The sequence below is a fragment of the Rhinatrema bivittatum genome, chromosome 7 (genome assembly GCF_901001135.1).
Source record: "Rhinatrema bivittatum chromosome 7, aRhiBiv1.1, whole genome shotgun sequence".
NCBI classification, from domain to species: domain Eukaryota; kingdom Metazoa; phylum Chordata; class Amphibia; order Gymnophiona; family Rhinatrematidae; genus Rhinatrema; species Rhinatrema bivittatum.
Window position 1 is genome coordinate 226,661,308 of NC_042621.1, and position 21,841 is coordinate 226,683,148.

A 21,841-nucleotide genomic window follows, 5' to 3' on the forward strand; every position below is an offset into this window, starting at 1 on the left:
AATGTAAGGCTGCACTACAAACCTCTACACTGCAAGGCTGTATTTAATGAAGTTATGCCTCAGTGGTATATCTGCAGAGTTAGATGTCAGTAAAAATACTTTTACTCTAGATCAAAGGCATACACACAAGGTCTGTTTGATCTTTCTCTGTGACATGTACTGCTGCTTCAGCAGTACAGTAATGATGCCCTGCAATTCATGATTTTAAATTTGAAGCATTTAGTCTTCTAAATGCTTCTCTGTATGTTCCATCCAAGCATTATTCAAATTCTATTATGAACAATATAATAAATGCACACATTTTTAAGATGTTTACGATAAACCCACCTGTATTTTCTACTAGTTTTACAAGTCCTCATTCCCTCTTGTTATAGGTAATTTTTCCATTTATTACTAGTCTACTGCATACAACCCCTGAAAGAACTATACAAAGGATCATTCGATACCTTTTGTATAATTAAAGCTCTAGTGAGTTATGAATAATTAATCGCAAATCCCTGGTATTTGGTCTTCACTCTTACCTCTCTCTAATGACAGAGAATGTAGCAGGAAGAGCTAAATAAAACCATTTCAACATAAGTATCCTAGTTCATGCCAGATTTTCCATTTTCTTTTACTCAATAAAATATGAGCTTGGTCTCAGTACTGAATGAGGCCAGTACTCAGATAACCACCTTAAATAGAGAAGGCTGGCTAGGTGAAACAGCATTTCAGAAACCTCTCTCTCATTCTACAAGAATCAATAACTCTGATGTTGTTTCAACACTTTCTTCTTCAAATCAGGACCAAGATCATGACTATGCTGGAATTTTAGCCAACCTGATCTTTCTCTATTACTGGTCAATTTTATAAAATGCAACATGATGCAATAAACAACATTTTTTTTGCCTTAGAACAAAAGACTACCTTCCGCTTGCTAATTTAATGGCATCCTGCTTTCTACATAGCCGTGGCTGCTGAGCCAGCATGCGAAAGCCTACAGAATGAAGCTGGACATACATAAACTAAAGCCAACAGATTTCAAGTGATATTAAACAAAAATTAAGTATCCCAGTGCTGGGAGACTTGTTTAGTGTTCCTTTAAGTTAGTGTAAGGGTCTTTCTATGAACTCTATCGAAAGTTAAGATGAAATTTATTCTTACCTAATAATTTTCTTAACCTTGATTCATGCTAGACTAGTCCTTACATATCAGATTTCCTCTTCCACAGCTGACAGAAACAGAGGACATACCTCTTATGACCTCACTCTGGGCAATAAGATGTGGTCCTAGACAGTTGCCAATAGCCTTTTGCCAAAGCACTGTGACCAAAATAAAATCCCCCTAATTGAAACATTACTCCAATAACCTCGTGATGAACAATAGAGTCCGTAAACCCGTTCTAAATGAGACAAGAGGAAAGAGAAAGATTGAAGAATGAAGACGTGACTTAGTGATATTGTTCCCCATTGACTTTGGGTTTCTGGTTGGGTTCTGGACTAGTCTAGCAGGAACCAAAGAAAGAAAATTATCAGGTAAGAATAAATGTCACCTTCCTTTCCTTCCTGCTAGACCAGTTGTAATGTATGGGAGTTACCTAAGCTACTACTCCTTACCAGGGAGGGAGGAAGGAAGGCAGGGCTGTGTTAAGGATTCCTGCCCAAAAGGCAGATTCCTTGGCCTGCAAAGTAATGCAAGGATTACCAAGTGGCTGCCTTACAGATTTCTTCCAGGGAGGCAAGAGATACCTTTGCCTGAGATTTCATTTATTTATTTATTTCAAAAGTTTTATAACTCACCTATAATGAACCTGCCAAGGGTTATAAAATATATAAAATTACATAATCATTGTATAAAAACAGCATTAAACATTAAAACATTTCCCATTATTGCCTGTTAAATAACTCTGCCTAGAGGCTGCACAAACTGCAAGCATCTTACCTAATCGCATTATCAATGTCTCCATAACCTTCTTGTGTCCTTGTTGAGTGGGCCCAGAGCATCACTAGCGCCTGTTTGCCTGACAGTAGGTAAGCAGAGATTATTGCTTCCTTTAGCCATTCAGCTAAGGTGGCTGTGGAGGCTGCCTCCCTTTTTCGGGGGCTGCCAAACAATACAGCTTGGCTGTTTTCCTAAAGGAGTTTGCCACCTTTAGATACCTCAGAAGTATACACCGCACATTCAGAAGATCCAGCTTATCTTTCTCCTGACAATCACTGCTATGAAAAGCTGGAAGTGAAATTGACTAGTTCACATGAAGACAGGATACTACTTTGGGCAAAAAAGATGGTACTGGACGAAAGGTGATGAGTCCAGAGAAAAAACTACGGTAAATAAGAGCCCCTACATGAGAGGGCTTGTAGCTCAGAGTTGTGCCTAGCAGAGCAGATAGCTACTAAAAAAGGTAGTCTTGAGAGACAGATCCTTTACGGATGCTTGTTTTATTGGCTCAAAGGGAGCTTTAACTATGGCCCTTAAGATCAGGTTAAGGTCCCTTTGCAGGATTATTGGTCTAAAGGGTGGTAGAATATGTTTCACCCCTTTTAGAAATCATCTGGGTCTGCTTCTACTTATAAGCCTTTAATTCGGCCCTTAAAACGTAACATAGCTGCCATCTGTACCTTCAGGGAGCTAAAGCCTAACCCCTTGTCCAAAGCCTGTCTGCAGAAAATGTTATATTTGTGAAATGTCTGACTTTCTTAGGGAGCAGATGTGGTCCCAGCAGAACCCTTCAAACACTAGCCAGATCCTGATACAGAGGTTGAGATTACTGCTGAGGAGTATCCTCTCCCACGCAGGTGTGCCCTTTTGAAGGCCAGGCTGTAAGAGAAGGGAGACATATCTTCCATTAGGACCTATCCCTGTCACAGAAGACCCATTCCCTAGGTAAGTGTAGCGGGGTTCCACTCAGTAACTTTATTGGGTCTACGTATCGAGGCTTCCTTAGCCAGTCCAAAGCTATCAGGATGACCATGAAAGACTGGTCTTCATCCTCTCTATCACCCTGCCTATAAGAGGCCATGGTGGAAAGACATATGTTAGGCTGAGTCTTAGCCAATGACAGAGTATATCTATTCCTCTGGAGCCTGCCTCTGCCTGGCGGCTGAAGAATGTGTTGCCCTTGGAATTTGCCCATATCGCCATTAAATCTGTGCCTTGGTGTCCCCACCAATCTAATACCTTTTGGAAAGCTTCTAGGCTCAGGTCCCATTCTCAAGTCCAATCTGTTTCTGCTGAGGAAATTGATTTGAAAATTTTCTTTCCCTGCTGTGTAGGATACTGGGAGGAGGAGGTCCTCCTCCACCTCTGCCCATTTGAACAACTAGACCATTCCCTGTTCCAATGTGAGGGTGCTTGTTTATATACTGTCACTGCTGTGGCATTGTCTGATAAAACTCTGACTGTCTTTCCTTTTATCAGTGGGAGGAATCTTTGCAGAGCTAGTCTGATGGCTCTTGTCTCTAGTCTGTTTATTGGGCATGACGTTTCTTCTCAACCAACACCCCTGGGTTAATTGGCCCTGGCAATGCACTTCATATCTCCATAGGTTGTGTTCATAAGAACTATGATCCATCTGGGAGTTTCTGACTTTTGAAGGGCTTAGTTACCATTCCACACTTCTCCTTGCCACCAGAAGTATCTGGATACAAAGCTGGAAATCCCGAGAGAAGTGAGACCAATGCATCAACAGGCACTACTGCAAAGGCTGCATGTGTACCCTAGCCCATGGGACCAAGTCCAGCAAATGATTTCATGAGCCCCAACAATTTAAGATATTCCCATATTCTGGGTGACTTCTGAGTTTGGAGGACTAGCACCTGATCAATTAACTTGGAGACTCTGCTGGGTGATAAAAAGGTACTTGCCCTTCTCTTATATCAAACCCAGCACCTAAATATTCCAGGATCTGGGATGACTCTGGGTTGCTCTTTGCATAATTAGTTATCCAGCCTAATTGCTTTAACAGGTGTATCATGGATTCTGAAGCTCAGCAGTTTTCTTGGGCAGATTTGGTTCTTATGAGCCAATCATCCAAATAAGGGTGCACCATTGTGACTCGTTTGAGCAATGCCTTGGTGAAATCCTGGGGGCCATCATTAGCCCAAATGACAATGCCTGGAACAGAGTATTTACCCAACATACAGAACCTTAGTATATTCTGGTGGGAAACGAATAAGAATATGAAAATATGCTTCTGCTAGACCTACAGAAAGGTCAAATATTCTCCTTCTCTTACTGCCACCATGACTGATTGCAATATTTCTATTAGAAAGTGGGGCACATGAAGGAATTTAACAACCCTTTTTGGTATCGCAAAATATATTGAATAGGTAACTTACCCTTTTTCCTGTGAAAGCACTGCAGATAGCGCCTGGAGGTGATGTTTTAATAATGTCCCCCTCACCACTTCTCTTGAGCCGAGAAATGCATGGGGAAATTGTAAAGGCCTTTGGGACCAGCTTTGTACATTTTGAGGCATAACCCCTTCGTACGATGTTAGGACCCACTGGTGTGTCATAATTCAGATCCATTCTGAATAGTACGGTTGCCAACTGCACTACTGTCAGAAAGACCTGGTGTATAGCGTTGTGTTGATCAGTTGCCATCTCCTACTGCAGGAGGTTCGGCTTTGGCTCTTCTAGCACCCCTTGAAAGGGATGATTCATGCTTTGACTGCCTGAAGGGGAACTAATTGGTTTGTATCTGTGCAAATTCCAGAGGCACTGAAGCCTGGGCTCTCATTGTCCCTAGATGTGTCCTATCTTTAGTCAGTCTTATTTTGATTCATGCAAGTCTTTCACCAATTTTTCTCTCATTCCTGAAAAGTAGGTTCCCTTTAAAAGGGCAATTTGCAAAGGTATGATTTAGAGGCCAAATATACAATCCAACTGCATAGCCATAGGAGGCTCCTGACTGCTACTCCATAGGCTAGTGGCGCTATTGGGTGCGAAATCCGGCAGCGATCGTATCGTGGAGGTAGGATCGCTGTCTGATTTCGCAGGCCCGCCCCCCGATACCACGCGATTCAGGAAGCCGGGTTAAGATAGAATATCTAGGCCTAAGTGAGCTGTTTTAGTGCTTTCTGCTGCTTGGGTAAATAACCTCCACAAATAGAGGCATGCAGAGCCACAAAATTTCTAGAAAAGGCCTACTTCAGAATGAACTATCTTCCTGTCCTGGGAATCCTTTAAGGCCATCTCTTCTTCCACGGGAAACGTCTTGTGTGTGACTGCTGAGACTAAGGAGATTATTTCTCCAGGGATAGGGAGTAAAATGCACTTATAAATCTTACCCATTTTAAATCCCTTTTAAGAGATATCCCAAGAAGATCATGTGCCTCAAGGAACTGTAAAATGGGTACGCTTTTGACAGTTTTCTGATTCCCTGGAGAATGAGGTCCCTCATCTGTGGGATCCTTTGGGCTAGGGTCTGTTATCCTTAAAGTGGATAGTATCTCAGAAATGAGGGCTGAGAGCTCCTCTTTTCAGAATAAATGGACTATTATCGATTTATCCTCTTTGGAAGAGAAATCTCCTTCATCCAAGGGTCTCCAGGAGGCTTTCAGGGAGTCCTTTCCTGGAAACTTGTGTAAACATGTGGAGAGAGGGAGCTCAAGACCCTCCCTTGGCCGCTTGAGTATTGGCCCCTTTTAGGTGGTAACTGCAACCTGGGGCTATGGATAAGGGGGGGTCATCTGGTTTTTCACATATCACAAGATGCCCGATACATCAGTTGGTAAAGGTCTGGAGAAATAACACCTCCCTGCTAATGACCTTTATGCCCCAGCTGCCTAACCTGAGTGAATGGGCCCCCCCTTGGTGGCATTTCAGAACCTTGAGCTACCTCCTGCCATGATATCTGAGGGAGGGGCAAGGATATTATGCCCACCCAAAGGCAAGGGGCTTCCTTCCCTTAGTGTAAACTGTTATGAAGTCTGCCCTTGTTTGCTGTTCCCTAGCAGAAGGGTAAAGAGTGTCATCCTCTACCTGGAGCCCAGATCTGGATTGCCCTCACAAATAGGAAAAAAGGACCCTGACACACCCAGAAATTTTTCTGTCCCATAGGCTCCTACCCCCTATGTATGGTTGTGGGAAAGATGTTTGCTGCTGCAGTAATGAAATGCTTTCCCCCATGGCAGCGTGCTTTGCTCCCTGTGGTGGCATGTGTGTTGCTAATGCCATTTAGAGAGACTGCCACCAGCAGAGGCTTCAGCACTGCAGGTGCTACAAATAACCCCCCTTTACACCCCCCCCCAAAAAAAATGCAACATGATGCACCCAACACCCCACCCCAATAAATGCTGCGGTCCCAATCCCTTTCTCAATCATGCTCCTGCTTCTTCCCTGAAATAGTAGCCGCAACTCTCTGGAACCGACTATAGTCAGTCTGCTTCTCTGAGGCCCAACGCGCCTTTATTTATTTATTTTTTTTACTTTGATATCCACCTGTGCCCAAGAAGGGGAGGACAAGGAGAGGGAAGGAATAGAGAGAGAGATAAGAGGGGAGAGAGGCTTTAAGGAACCCTTTGCTTTTTATTCCCCCCCCCCCCCTTTATAAACAAGGGCCTCTCGCTGGTTCACCTAAAAAGCAAGGAAACCACTTGCCTGGGGAAGTCACAGACCCCTCAGGGTACTGGGATTACCCTCAGGGGAAGTCAACCAAGGAACCCCTGGGAGATACACTACCACTGGGAAAAATCAGTCCCTAAGGGCTGTTATCCCAGAAGCAGAGAAGGCTTAACTTGGCTGGGGGCCAAACCTCGACTGCAACCCGTCCTCACGTGTCCACAGCTACCAGAGACAGAGGAAACAGAGACTACTGGCAACTGTCTAGGACCACACCTCCCTTTCAACCCAGTGTGAGATCATAAAAGAGGTGTGTTCTCTGTCTCCATCAGCTCTGGAAGGGGAAATCAGATGTATAAGGCTGGTCTAGCAGGATATAGAACACTACATAGCTTAGTGCTCTTGCATAAGTGATTAATATATTTTTAATAAAGCTAAATAATATATTTGTAATGTTGCTAATATGCCCAGTATATATGACCCAAAGAACAATTATGTTTTCTCTAGATATGTACTAAATTCCTAGTTTCTAAATATGATTATGAATCCTATTTTAAATTAAGCTGTATCTTACAACCCTTTACACTAAGCACAGAAAAAAAACAAAACCCTGTCAAACAAGTGGCCATCATCTGTTTCTGAATAGGCTTTTGTTTATTCCATCTACACTGCCACAAGTGATGATCTGTCCCAATATGGCAGCATGACAAATAAGCTTTTAATTTTATTAAGAACAGCAGAATCTTGTGGAGCTGACCTTCTTGACCTTTTTCACAATCTCGGAACAGATATAATAACTGCATGCCTAGTTGTGTAACAAAATGTCTCAAACTACGGCTGAACCAGGAACTAGAGCTTGTATTTTTTGAAGTATCACTGACAAATACATAGCTCAAATAGCACACTCATCCTGCTAGACAATCTCTTGGACAGGATTTCCTAATCCATAATTCTTATCTCCAGCTTCAAACAAGCATGCTTTAATTTAGGAATCTGTGAACTAGTCTGTATTAAATCTGAACTCAATATGCAGTCCTGGGTTGGGGGTAAGGAAGCAGGAGGACCATAAAAGTTAGAGTTAATTTGGGAAGCAGTGAAAATAGAATGATAAATTCAGACCAGATCTTATTCACCTGATTCAAAATGCCAATAAAATGGCCGCGTTTCCAGCGGCCGTTTGTCAATGACAGACCCATGCAGCAGGTAGACTTATTTCACCTCGCATGTAAGTTCATGTTGGATCATTCAAATAAGCATTTATAATTGCTGTCATCTTCTTTTTTCAGCATCTTTAATGTTTTGGTCTCGATAACACATTGACTGCACACACTAAGTAAATGCTTTTCCGATTCTGTAATGCCCTGACATAAAAATATGATTTTCAAAGGGTTTCATTGTTGCACATTTTATAGGTTGTCCACAATTCTCATTTCGCCGGCATCAAGCACTTGTTGTTTCCCTGAAGAAGGAGTATCCTCTGAAACATTGCAGTGTTGGATCGAACAGAATATTTCATTATAAAGTCCGGCCCGACCTGGTTGTGGACTACGAGTTAACTGCTCATACCAAAAAACTGGATTGTAAGGTGGACTTCAACCCATTTTTCAGATAAATGCATTCTATGATAGCTTCATTCCGAAGAATCTTTAATACATTTATGGTGACCAATGATTAAAAAAGCCTAGCACTGTTCAGAGCTTTATCCATAAAGCTGATAGCCTTTGGGCACGCTATATGAGGTCTCCATAAATTAGAAATTAACCCTTCACATACTTTGTATAGCAGGATCTTTATTATTTTAATATCCACAAGCTTGCACAGTTGCATTAAAAATTCTGCATGATCAACAATTTTTTTTAAGTTTGTGCATTAATCCGAAACATTCTAAGTAAATCCAGTTTTAAATGAATTAAAAACTGGATATGAACCAAGTCAAAGCAAACACGGAATACCCAAATAAAGGCAAAAAAATTGGTTTAAAACTAATTGGCTCAGAGGTAGGGATTAACTCATCCTTACTCTAAATATAAAATCCATATTTTGCCCTATCAGAACCCAACAAAACATTAGTTTGTACTTCTGTAACAAGTTAACCTCAACATTCTACTTACTATTAAAAAATTCATAATTTTCTAAAACCTGTTAATAACTAATACAAATAAAACAATATCACTCTGCATATTCTAGCAATATTTGAGACAGATTAATTTAATTCATAGTATAAAACTGGATTCCTCCAGAAAGTTGGCTTGGGATGTTACTCATTATTCAGTAAGAGCAAACTCAGAGATGCATGACCATCTGAATGTAGTCCTCGGAGACACTCATCAAAAACTTGGCTCACAATTTTTTCCTTATTCCAACAGAAATAATGTGAAGCACAAATATAACCACTTCCATCCACTTCCTAGTTAATAAACAAATATGAATTCTTTATACTTTTTTTTTTTTTTTTTTTTTTTTTTTTTTTTAAGAGAACTCTTTACAAATTTGATTTTCTTCAACACATTTCAATTCGACTGCTGCAAGTGTTAGAACTCAACAAGTACCAACATTATGAATATACAGAAACTTCTATTCTTTCAATATCTATTTTTGCACATAGGCATGAAAATATTTTAAGAGAATGTAACCTGCTGAGTTCAGGCTCTCCAACATTCACTTACATAATAAAATTCCTCAAGGCTTTCAATGCACATCCCCAGATTTCTGAAATTAACTATTAAAAAGTAGCTATATTCCAGATTGTTATGGTTGAGAATATATTAATACCTGAAATGCATATAATATAAATTATTCATCTTAAAATTCCCACTGTTGGAATATTCAATTACTGGTAATTTCGTTTTAGAACAGGAAGCCGAAAGTATAAAAAGATGAGTATTTTCAATTTTGACATTCAGAATAAGAAGTGGTTTTTACAACATATCTGCTTCTGGAAAACATGTCCTGAAACAAGTCACAATTGAACTCCCTTTTCAAATCTTGACGTTCACAACAAAAGGACCTTAATCTTCTCAGACTTTACAGATGTAGATACTGTCTTCTTATTATTACTTGAAAATATTTCCATCCCCCACCTTAGATTATAAGTGAGTGAAAAATAAAAATGATTAAATTCTGCTTGACCTAAAAAAAGAATGGCACTACACAAACCAATTTTTTTTTTTTTAAGTTTTGATCTATGTCAGCAGGGTGGCTCAGTGGTAGTAGTGCGCATTTCCATGTGCAAAGTCCCATTTTTGATCCTACAGTGGATGCACTGAACAGCCTTCCAATGGAGGAGACGAAAACAATACCTGAATTCAAGAAAGCATGGGATAAATACAGAGGATGTCTGGGTGAGTGATGGGAATTGTAAAGCTAAATTAGTTGGGAGGACAGGCAGACTAGACAGGCCATACCGTCTTTTTCTGCCTTCACATTTCTATGTTTAGACTTAGAGCCCATGATTGCATATTTCCAGAAATAGCTCTGGTGTATAACTCATGGCCAACAATTACAATATCCAGATTAATTACATGGGGGTGGGGATTCAAAATGAAGCATAGTTTAAAATATTTACTAAAAATCCATAATTAACATTTAATCATGAATGATTATGAACAGGACAAATTATGCTTTTCTTAGGGTTTGTATAAAAAAGTATTTTATGTTACATTTTTATATCACCTTCCTCAAAAACTAACTCAAAGCGGTTTACATCAGAGTTAATCAACCTTCACTTCAATAAAAGCAGGGAATGGAATAAATTGGCACAGTTGCTTCAGCTACATATGCAAATTTTGCCATAACAGAAAGAAAACATGATGAGAACAGTGCAACTGTGCCAAGGGATCTTCCAAAGATGAGTAAATCTACTTGTGTTTCAGTGTTTCAATTACCCCAATATAGACTGGGTAAATGTATCATCGGGTCACACTAGAGAGATAACATTCCTGGATGGAATAAATGATAGCTTTATGGAGCAATTGGTTCAGGAACAGACGAGAGAGGGAGCAATTTTAGATCTAATTCTCAGTGGAGCACAGGACTTTGTGAGAGAGGTAACGGTGGTGGGGCCGCTTGGCAATAGTGATCATAATATGATCAAATTCGATTTAATGACTGGAAAAGGAACAGTGTGCAAATCCTAGGCTCTCGTGCTAAACTTTCAAAAGGGAAACTTTGATAAAATGAGAAAAATTGTTAGAAAAAAAACTGAAAGGAGCAGCTACAAAAGTAAAAAATGTCCAAGAGGCATGGTCATTGTTAAAAAATACCATTCTAGAAGCACAGTCCAGATGTATTCCACACATTAAGAAAGGTGGAAAGAAGGCAAAACGATTACCGGCATGGTTAAAAGGGAAGGTGAAAGAAGCTATTTTAGCCAAAAGATCCTCATTCAAAAATTGGAAGAAGGATCCAACAGAAGAAAATAGGATAAAGCATAAACATTGGCAAGTTAAATGTAAGACATTGATAAGACAGGCTAAGAGAGAATTTGAAAAGAAGTTGGCTGTAGAGGCAAAAACTCACAGTAAAAACTTTTTAAAATATATCCGAAGCAGAAAGCCTGTGAGGGAGTCATTTGGACCGTTAGATGATCGAGGGGTTAAAGGGGCACTTAGAGAAGATAAGGCCATCGCGGAAAGATTAAATGATTTCTTTGCTTCGGTGTTTACTGAAGAGGATGTTGGGGAGGTACCCGTAATGGACAAGGTTTTCATGGGTAATGATTCAGATGGACTGAATCAAATCACGGTGAACCTAGAAGATGTGGTAGGCCTGATTGACAAACTGAAGAGTAGTAAATCACCTGGACCGGATGGGTATACACCCCAGAGTTCTGAAGGAACTAAAAAATGAAATTTCAGACCTATTAGTAAAAATTTGTAACTTATCATTAAAATCATCCATTGTACCTGAAGACTGGAGGATAGCAAATGTAACCCCAATATTTAAAAAGGGCTCCAGGGACGATCCGGGAAACTACAGACCGGTTAGCCTGACTTCAGTGCCAGGAAAAATAGTGGAAAGTGTTCTAAACATCAAAATCACAGAACATATAGAAAGACATGGTTTAATGGAACAAAGTCAGCATGGCTTTACCCAGGGCAAGTCTTGCCTCACAAATCTGCTTCACTTTTTTGAAGGAGTTAATAAACATGTGGATAAAGGTGAACCAGTAGATATAGTATACTTGGATTTTCAGAAGGCGTTTGACAAAGTTCCTCATGAGAGGCTTCTAGGAAAAGTAAAGAGCCATGAGATAGGTGGCGATGTCCTTTCGTGGATTGCAAACTGGCTAAAAGACAGGAAACAGAGAGTAGGATTGAATGGGCAATTTTCTCAGTGGAAGGGAGTGGACAGTGGAGTGCCTCAGGGATCTGTATTGGGACCCTTACTGTTCAATATATTTATAAATGATCTGGAAAGAAATACGACGAGTGAGAATCAAATTTGCAGATGACACAAAATTGTTCAGAGTAGTTAAATCACAAGCAGATTGTGATAAATTGCAGGAAGACCTTGTGAGACTGGAAAACTGGGCATCCAAATGGCAGATGAAATTTAATGTGGATAAGTGCAAGGTGATGCATATAGGGAAAAATAACCCATGCTATAATTACACAATGTTGGGTTCCATATTAGGTGCTACAACCCAAGAAAGAGATCTATGTGTCATAGTGGATAACACATTGAAATCGTCGGTGCAGTGTGCTGCGGCAGTCAAAAAAGCAAACAGAATGTTGGGAATTATTAGAAAAGGAATGATGAATAAAACGGAAAATGTCATAATGCCTCTGTATCGCTCCATGGTGAGACCGCACCTTGAATACTGTGTACAATTCTGGTCGCCGCATCTCAAAAAAGATATAATTGCGATGGAGAAGGTACAGAGAAGGGCTACCAAAATGATAAGGGGAATGGAACAACTCCCCTATGAGGAAAGACTAAAGAGGTTAGGACTTTTCAGCTTGGAGAAGAGACGACTGAGGGGGGATATGATAGAGGTGTTTAAAATCATGAGAGGTCTAGAACGGGTAGATGTGAATTGGTTATTTACTCTTTCGGATAGTAGAAAGACTAGGGGGCACTCCATGAAGTTAGCATGGGGCACATTTAAAACTAATCGGAGAAAGTTCTTTTTCACTCAACCCACAATTAAACTCTGGAATTTGTTGCCAGAGGATGTGGTTAGTGCAGTTAGTATAGCTGTGTTTAAAAAAGGATTGGATAAGTTCTTGGAGGAGAAGTCCATTACCTGCTATTAAGTTCACTTAGAGAATAGCCACTGCCATTAGCAATGGTTACATGGGTACTTGCCAGGTTCTTATGGCCTGGATTGGCCACTGTTGGAAACAGGATGCTGGGCTTGATGGACCCTTGGTCTGACCCAGTATGGCATTTTCTTATGTTCTTATGGGTAATAACTCTGTGTGCGCCGATTCCTGGACAGAGTGGAAGGCATTAATGGTGTATCTATAGTGGCTGTCTCTTGTGCATCCCATATACGGTTTTATGAACAATGGCAAATATCTAACATTTTGCATATCCTGAAAGCCTAACTGGCTAAGGGACGCCGAGAACAAAGCTCAGGAACCACTAATCCTAGAAAGTAAAAAGGTGAATTTTAAAAGCCCAATACATGCATCAATTAAGGGATGCGCAAATATGTTGGGTTGGCACACGCCAAGTGAATTTTATAAGCTGCCTGGATACGCGTGTACTTGCCACTACGCGCACAAATGAAAAGTCCAAAAAAGGGGCAGGGTGTGGGCGTGCCCTGGGAGGGGGAATAGCTGTTCATGGATTTCACACTGAAATTTGCGTGTAAATACTTCTGCGCACAGGCGCACGCCAAGGGCCCTTGCTGCACAACTTTACTTCTAAGGATGTAGTGTAATTTATTAAATAAAGATAAATAGATGGAGCGGCAGGATTGTAAGGGTCGGGGCTAACAGGGGAAAAGGGAGATTATTAAACTAAGGGGAGTTTGGAAGTCCTATCCCTTACCTGGGAGAACTGGGAAAACTGGTAATGGCGTTGGCGCACGTGTCTATTAAAATCCCCCAACTTACACTGTAGAAGCAGCATTTGTGTGCATAGGCATGAGTTCTCTTAAAATTGTGCACGCACGTTATAAAATGGCCATGTCCCTGGGTGTGGACCAATAAATCTGTGCACATGTGCGCCCGCGCGCCTGTTTAACAGTTTCCATCTAAATGTCTAAAACAAAAACGTACTAAAACAAGCAGTGTGATAGAGGCTCTCTTATTGTTCAGCCTCTGAGGCTGCCATTGTAAGGAAATCAGTAGCAACACAAGCAGCTTTGATAAATTCTGAAAAGCTAAAAAAAAAGCATCAGTCAAATTTGAATTACAAAAACTATTCACTACTAAAGCCCCAAAACAACAAGGCTGAATAACACCAATAAATTAAAAGAATCAGCTGTAAAAACAGGGATGTCAATAGAATATAGGCTACTAGCCGTTAAGCCTGTAACAACGGGCTACATTAAAAAAAATGTTTCGGTCCATTTCCTTCCCCCTCTCCCTCCCCTATTCTCCCTCCCTCCCTCTCACCTCACTCTCTCCTCCCTCCCCTCAGTCACTCCCCCTCTCTCAATCCCCTCCCAGCTCATTCACAACCCCTTCGGATGGTGCAGACGGAAGATCTCCTGGGGGGTGGGGGGGGGGGGAGGTCCCTCCCCTCCTCACCGCTGCTACTCTTCTCCCAGCGCCATTTTTGTTAACAGGCAAGCTCTGACAGACGTGCTTGCCCGCGCATGCGCGGTAGAGCTGTTCTCTACTGCGCATCTGCGGCACGTCGGTCAGAGCTCCTTTATCTAGTAGACAGAGCTCCTTTATCTAGTCTAGTAGATATTTTCCTCATTCAATGTGTTTTCTTATTTAAATGGACAGAATTTTAACATTTTGGCTATAGATTTCTATATAGCTTGCTTCACCTCTCCCACAGGGTGTTTGTAAAAAAAACAAACAAAAAAAAACCAACCCAAAACACTAGGGGCCCTGCTCACAATCACACAAAATGAAGTATTATTTTAGAAATAAATCTACTGAGCATGTTAGCCTGCTTTAGAACAATAAAGCCGGTCACCTTCCTGTAAAAAAAAGAGCAGAGACCAAATGTTTCCTCACCAGACTAATTATAACTTTCAAACTTACCCCCTGTGAGGATGTTCACATACAAACTTCGAAATTTCCTTAAGGTCCTCTACCACAGATACTATTTCCCCTAAATGTAATTACTGCACTTATTAATTAATTCTGGGGGTAACCTGCATTACACCCATCCTGTCCATGTCTTATTTCTGACTCCAATTCCTTATCCGAACATGCTTCCTTCTATCCCAGTCACCTTATTTGTCTCTCCCCCCTTTTATTTACTTAGCTGTTCGATCTGCATAGAACATAACCTAGTTTGAATGTTAGTCAAATCATCAGCTCCTTTACCTTTCTCCCTAACATACAAATCACCACAGTGACATATATTAAGAAACATTTCTGCCCATAATTTACTTAATATTCTGTTATGTTACATTTATAGACTGCTTTCCTACAACAAAGTTCAACCCAAAGCGGTTTACAACAGAAAATAAAACAAATATGGCTTTGATGGTTAAGTTTGAATAATTTAGCTTGAGAGAAATCTGCATGCACTGGGTATTGAATGTATGCAAATATATTCCACACACCGAGAAGAGATGCAGAAAATTATGCACAGTCCATATATTGAAAAACCATTGTGGTGTAAATTTTATTCAGTAACTGCACTCAACATTCATCCACTGGATGAATGTTGAGTGCAGTTTTTCCTCCATATTTGTTTGTGCAAATATATTCCATACATATTCACTGTGGAAAGCCTGAAAACCAGCTGATTGTGGGATCACCAGGGCAGGTATGAGAATAAATGCTGTGGATGGATATAGTAAGAAGTTGCATTATAAAACAAGAAGGTATAGAGAGAATGTTTCCCCCACCCCCCCCCCCCCCAGACCAGGAAACAGGTAAGGTGGCGTTGCACATAGTACAAACCCAAGAGACCATGTCCCATTACTTTTTCAAAATACCCCCTTTAAAAATAAAAAAAGGAGGGGGGGGGGGGACTGTCCTCCTAAAAAGTAACCTATATGGTAAAATATAACAGAAGGCAATCAATTACAGAGTTCACACTAGTAAACTATACAATACCAAAATAATGTTAGTTATCGATAGTGGAATCTCCTAGGGAACATATCAAATACAACTTGTCTAAAACAGAAAGTGAGGCGATACACATTATGGGCCAGATTTTTAAACTTATGCGCGGGTGCAGATTGTTCTCGCGTGAACAAATCTATGCCCGATTTTATAACATGCACGCATGTTATAAAATCCAGGGTTGGCGCACGCAAGGGGGTGCACACATGTGCACCTTACGCGCACTGAGCCCGAGGGAGCCCTGATGGCTTTCCCAGTTCCCTCCAAGGCCGCTCCGATTCGGAGCGGCCTTGGAGGGAACCTTTTCTCCGCCCCCCTCCACCTAACTAAATCCCCCACCTACACCTTTGTTGAAAAAGTTACGCCTGCCGGCTTGCCATCCCCCGGCACAGGCCGCTGTGCCGGAGGATTCGATCCCACCCCCGGACCGCTCCCACGCTCCACCCCCGAACTGCCCATTTTTTAAAGCCCCGGGACATATGCGCGTCCCGGAGCTTGCGCGCGCTGCCGAGCCTATGCAAGATAGGCTCGGGGCAGGCAGGGGCAGCTTTTCAGGGGTTACATGCATAACCCTTTGAAAATCTGCCCCATGTGAAGACAAAACATGTATAATTAATCCATCAATAAGGGCTGGGGGGGGTTGTAATATTGAATAAGATACAGTTTGATAATGAGATATCACTACGACTGCATGACAACACATGTTATCACTTATTAACCCAAGATCCTACAGTTGAAATACAAAAAGAACGAAGGAATTCTCCTATGTGGGTTATGTGATAAGCTCATTACATCTAAGGAGTTTAACTTTTTGTTGCAACAGAGTTCATCTATTCCATTTGTCTACATTGTGCCCAAGATAGACAAAATGCTGATTAACCCAGGTCGACCTATTTTGTTGAGGATAGGCTTGGTGTTGGAGCTGTTGGCACAATTCATAGATAATTTATTACAACCTTTATTATCTAAAATTCAATATTACATAAGGGACTCTACACATTTCATTCTAATGTTTATTGTTTATTGTATGTTCCATTGTTTATTGTATTTGCTTTGATCTTGTTGGTATTTTTTGATATATATCATGTCTATGTTATTTCAATTTCTCTGTAAAGCCTGTTGCTGAATTATTGTTTATTGTAAACAGAGGTGATGTTTTTAATGTGCTGCGGTATATTAAAAAAATCACTAAATAAATAAATAAATAAATAAATAAATGTTTCAGAGGCTAGAGAATATGGAGGCATCTTGGCCTTTGATTACAGCTGATATAACCTCATTGTATACTAATATCCCACAAGATGAGGCATTATGTATTGTTGAGCAGATAATCACACTGGAAATTACTGAATGTAAGCAAAATTTCATTTTACAACTATTGAGTCTTGCTATTACCCGGATTTACTTTAAGGCTCATAAAACTTTTTATCAGCAAATTAAAAGGGATTTTTCTATGGGGCCATCGTTGACACAGTCTGTAGCATGTCTTTATGTAGTAAGATTTAAGGTGCGTTAAATATATCCTTCTAAGTTTATGGTGGACATCAAGTGCTGTAAGCATTGACTAGCTTTTTGTCATCTGCTGGTATACACTTTTAGGAATTCAGTACATGGTTAAATCAGAATCAAATTTGGAATTTATTATTCACACTTATAAACCATTTCATTTTTAGATGTACACATATAAGAAGTTCATTGTAGTCTGGTATTACGATGTACTGAAAAAGTACCAATAGGAACACTTATATTAGACATAATTTGTTTAAATCAGATCATTCATCAGATTATTGCATATGTTCAATACAATTTTTATTGAAAACAATGATTAAACGTGTTATTCTTAATCACTGGCATATGCTTTTATTGTTGGAACTATTTAAAGAGTTACTGATTTTTGCAATTAAGAGAGGGAGGAATATGAGATCTCTTCTTATTGCCTATCATGAAGTGAAATCCCTTGACTGTCAGAAGCATGGACAATTCGCATGTAATGAATGTTAAGGGTGCAGTCATTTTTTTATTAGCATGTTTTACAATCCGTATTCTCCCATCTCGTGATCACCACTGAGTACAAATCAACATTCACAATAACTTAAAACAAAGAATAAAATACATTACATATTAAAAGCAACATTAAAATAAAATGTTTTTACTTGTTTCATAAATAACTTAATATCAGCAAGAGCCCGCAATTCCTTAGTTTATTTATTTATTTATTTAAAAACTTTTCTATATTGTCGTTTAGTAGTATACCATCACGGTTTACAGATAGGCACATAAATAAGTCTGGTTAGGATTATAAATTAGCTAGTAGGTGCCAATAAAGTTTCGGTTACATGAATCAAATAATATACGCTATTTGGATTGTGGATTGGAAATTCCATTTATATGAATAATAGGATATCCATATGAGAATACTGTACTCTTAAATTAATCTTTAGGTATGAGAAAAAATAATAAATAATGAAGGAGGGATAACTGCTATTTGTTGACTTAACAGTGTGCCGGAGTTCTCTTTCTTGTCCGCTAGTATTCCTTACTCCCCACTCTCATTGTGAAAAGCTTTTTTGAAGAGCCATGTTTTTAAACTTTTTTTTTTAAAGAGTTTTAGATCTTTCATTAGTCTTATTTCGAGTGGTAGTGTGTTCCATAATATTGGACTGGCTAGGGATATTGCTCTCTCTCTTACTTGCGTCAGTTTTGCTGTCTTTACAGGGGGAATGGTTAGTAGAGCTTTATTGGCTGATCTTAGATTTCTCTGGGGGACATGTAGTCGTAGTGTAGTGTTTAGCCAGTCAGTATTTTCCTCATAGATTAGTTTGTGGATTGTGCATAGTGTTTTAAATTGCACTCTTTGTTCAATTGGCAGCCAGTGTAATTCAGCGAGTGTTTGAGTGATGTGATCTCTTCTGCTTTTTCCAGTTAGTATTCTGGCTGCAGAGTTCTGTAATATTTGTAGTGGTCTTAGTATTGTATATGGTAATCCAAGGAAGAGTGTGTTACAATAGTCTGTGCTCGCGAATATAAGTGCTTGAAGAACGGTTCTAAAGTTCGCTTGGGTTAATAGGGGTTTTAGCCTTCTTTTTTTTTTTTTTTTTTAGTTTCAATATTTTTATTGAAAGAAAGGTTTCACAATACAGCCATCACATGGTTACATAAACTGGTAATATATATACATTTGATAACAGAAAATGAAGAGGTAAGAGCATATATAACGAAACCGATATGAATTGTTGAGGGTCATAAAATTCACGCCCTAGAACAGACAATTAAGACATTGCCAACAAAACTTGTACAAAATGGTAACTCCGACTAAACAGCTGTGATTGCTAGTTCAAAATGAATCAGAAATGCTTCCTACCGAAGCTGTAAATGGAATATGAAGATAGCGGGGGTAAGGGAGAAGAAAAGAGCGAGAGGAGAGACCAGAGGAGCAAAGGAGATAGAGGGAAAAGAAAAGAGAGGAGAAAGAAGGTAAAAGAGAAAGGAAAGAAAAGAGAAGAGATCAGAGCAGAAAGAGGAGGAAGAAGCCGATATGACAGATTCGTATACCAGGTAAATATTCAAGGTACATTAGCAAGAATATAATCTTCTAAAGGTTTCCATACCTGCGCCCACGAGGCCAATCGATGACTCTTAATAGCCATTGCTTTTTCATATTTATAATACATACAGACTGAGTTCCACCACCAAGTCACGGATAGCAAATCACTACGCTTCCAGTTTGATAGTATGGTATGAAGCGCAACAGCGCAGAGGAAATCCATCAATTTCCGGTGAGGTAATGAGAGATGGAAAGAATGATTGGATCCCCGGAGAAATATGATAGCAAATGTAAGAGGGGAATCCAGTGTAAGAATTGAGGAAATAATAGACCAGGTTTGGCACCAAAACGTATGTATGTATGGGCAAGAATAAAACATATGTTCAAATGTGGCATTGGGGGTAGAGCATGACCAACATTGATGAGTGGGAAGCAGGCCAGCTCGGTGCAACCGCCAGGGAGTCCAAAAAGCTCTATGCATAAAGAAAAAAGAGGACTGCGTCAAACTGGAAGATAGTGAGATGCGTGTGGTGATGGACCACAGATGATTCCACTCAGCAGCAGTGATAGAAACGTTGACATCCCGTGTCCAAATGGGGTATAATTTAGTAAAATTTTTATTAATATTAGTTGCAACAATAGTCTTATATAAGCGGGAAGCTAAATGACCTTTAGTCCCAAACTCCTGAAAAATTTGTAATAGAAATGGAGAAGCAGTAAGTGGATTGGATAAAAATGGGGTGGAGGATAATGCGTTCCTAAGCTGTAGCCATGCATAAAATTGGGTTTTAGGGAGCCCATAAAGGCTTTGTAGAGTAGAAAAAGGAAGAAGATTACCATCCTCTAAAATGGAAGACAAAAACCATATTCCTTTAGTATGCCATAGTGGCCATAGGAAAGAACTACCGTTAATGAGCAACAATGAGTTGTACCAAATGGGGGCCATACAGGAGTGGCTCCAAGAACATATCTGACGAGGGCGAAGGGAATCAAAGAGACAATAAGCTGCGTGTAAAGAAGTCAGTATCGGATTAGTGGCATATTTCACTGGAAGTTTCATACCAGGAAAACATGACAGTGGGATAGGAGACAAAAGGGAACGTTCAATGGCTAGCCACCTCGGTTGTTCCCATTCATCAGTATCCTCCTGAAAATGATGATAGGCCTGTTGGAGCATAAAAGCTTGGTGGTACGCATGAAAATTAGGGAAATTAACTCCCCCTTTGGATTTAACAAGTTTTAGTTTGGTCAAGGCAATTCTTGGATTTCGATTTTTCCATAAAAAGGAGGAAAGGATTCTGTCTACCTTTTGATAAAAAGCAGGGGAAAAAAAAACCGGTATCATTGACAAAGCGTAAATAATTTTCGGTGCAAGCACCATTTTGATAGTGTCTAACCGCCCCCACCACGTCAAGTGAAGAGGAGACCAACCCAAAGTTAAGTCCTTAAGGGATTGTAAAATACGAGATTCTGTATTAGAAATCGTTAAGGTAGGATTGGTATAAAAGTATACACCTAAATACTTAATACATTGGGGGACCTTTTGTATGACAGAAGTAGATAAGTCAACCATAGAGCCCATGACATTAAGGGGTAATAGTTCCGTCTTGTGCCAATTGATCTTATATCCAGATAAAGAGGAATATACATTGATTAATTGCAATAAATGAGATAATGAGACTTCAGGGTTAGTAAGGAATAATAATACATCGTCAGCATATGCCGATAGTTTATAAGTTTCAGATCCAATAGAGACACCTGTAATGTGAGAATTTTGACGTATTGCAATAAGAAGGGGTTCCAAAGCCAGGTTGAAAAGCAACGGAGAGAGGGGACACCCCTGCCTAGTTCCTCTATGGAGTGAAAAGCTCGGGGATTTGCGATTATTAATATATAAAAATGCAGAAGGGGAGTAATATAGGAGCCGAATCCAGGAAACAAATTGTGAGCCAAATCCAAATTTGTGGAGGACATAAAAGAGGAAAGACCATTCAACGCGGTCAAAAGCCTTTTCGGCATCTAGTGATACCGCAATAACAGGGAGAGGACTTGAGTGGACCGCTTCATGGATGTGAAAAAAAAGTCTGGTGTTATTGGCGATGAGCCTGTTTTTAATGAAACCAGATTGGTCTGGGTGAATGAGATGTGGCATTATTTTAGACAATCTAGTGGCCAATATTTTAGTGAGGATTTTATAGTCAGTATTTAATAGAGAGATGGGTCTATAATTTCCAACCTCCGTTGTTGCACGGCCTGGCTTTGGGAGAACCACCACACATGCTTCAGAAAATGTGGGAAAACACTGTGGTTGAGTGGGGGCAATAGAATACACTTTTTGTAAGTATGGAATAAGTTCTTGACTAAAAGCCCTGTAGAAATCTGTAGTGAAGCCATCCGGACCGGGGGCTTTCCCGGTCTGGAGAGACTTGATGGCGAGTTCAATTTCCTGGGCAGTAATCGGAGATTCGAGCTCTTGATGTTGAGTAGAAGAAATTGAGGGATGCGAAAGTGAAGAAAAGAAGGAATGCAGTTCAGCTTCAGAC

The 21,841-nt window shown here is 40.0% G+C and overlaps 1 protein-coding gene across 1 annotated transcript in view; it reads right to left on the reverse strand.

Annotated features, from left to right (window-relative positions):
- The window catches only part of MARCH5 (membrane associated ring-CH-type finger 5), a 208,842-nt gene that overhangs the window by 106,103 nt on the left and 80,898 nt on the right, over positions 1–21,841 (reverse strand). The window lies entirely within an intron of this gene.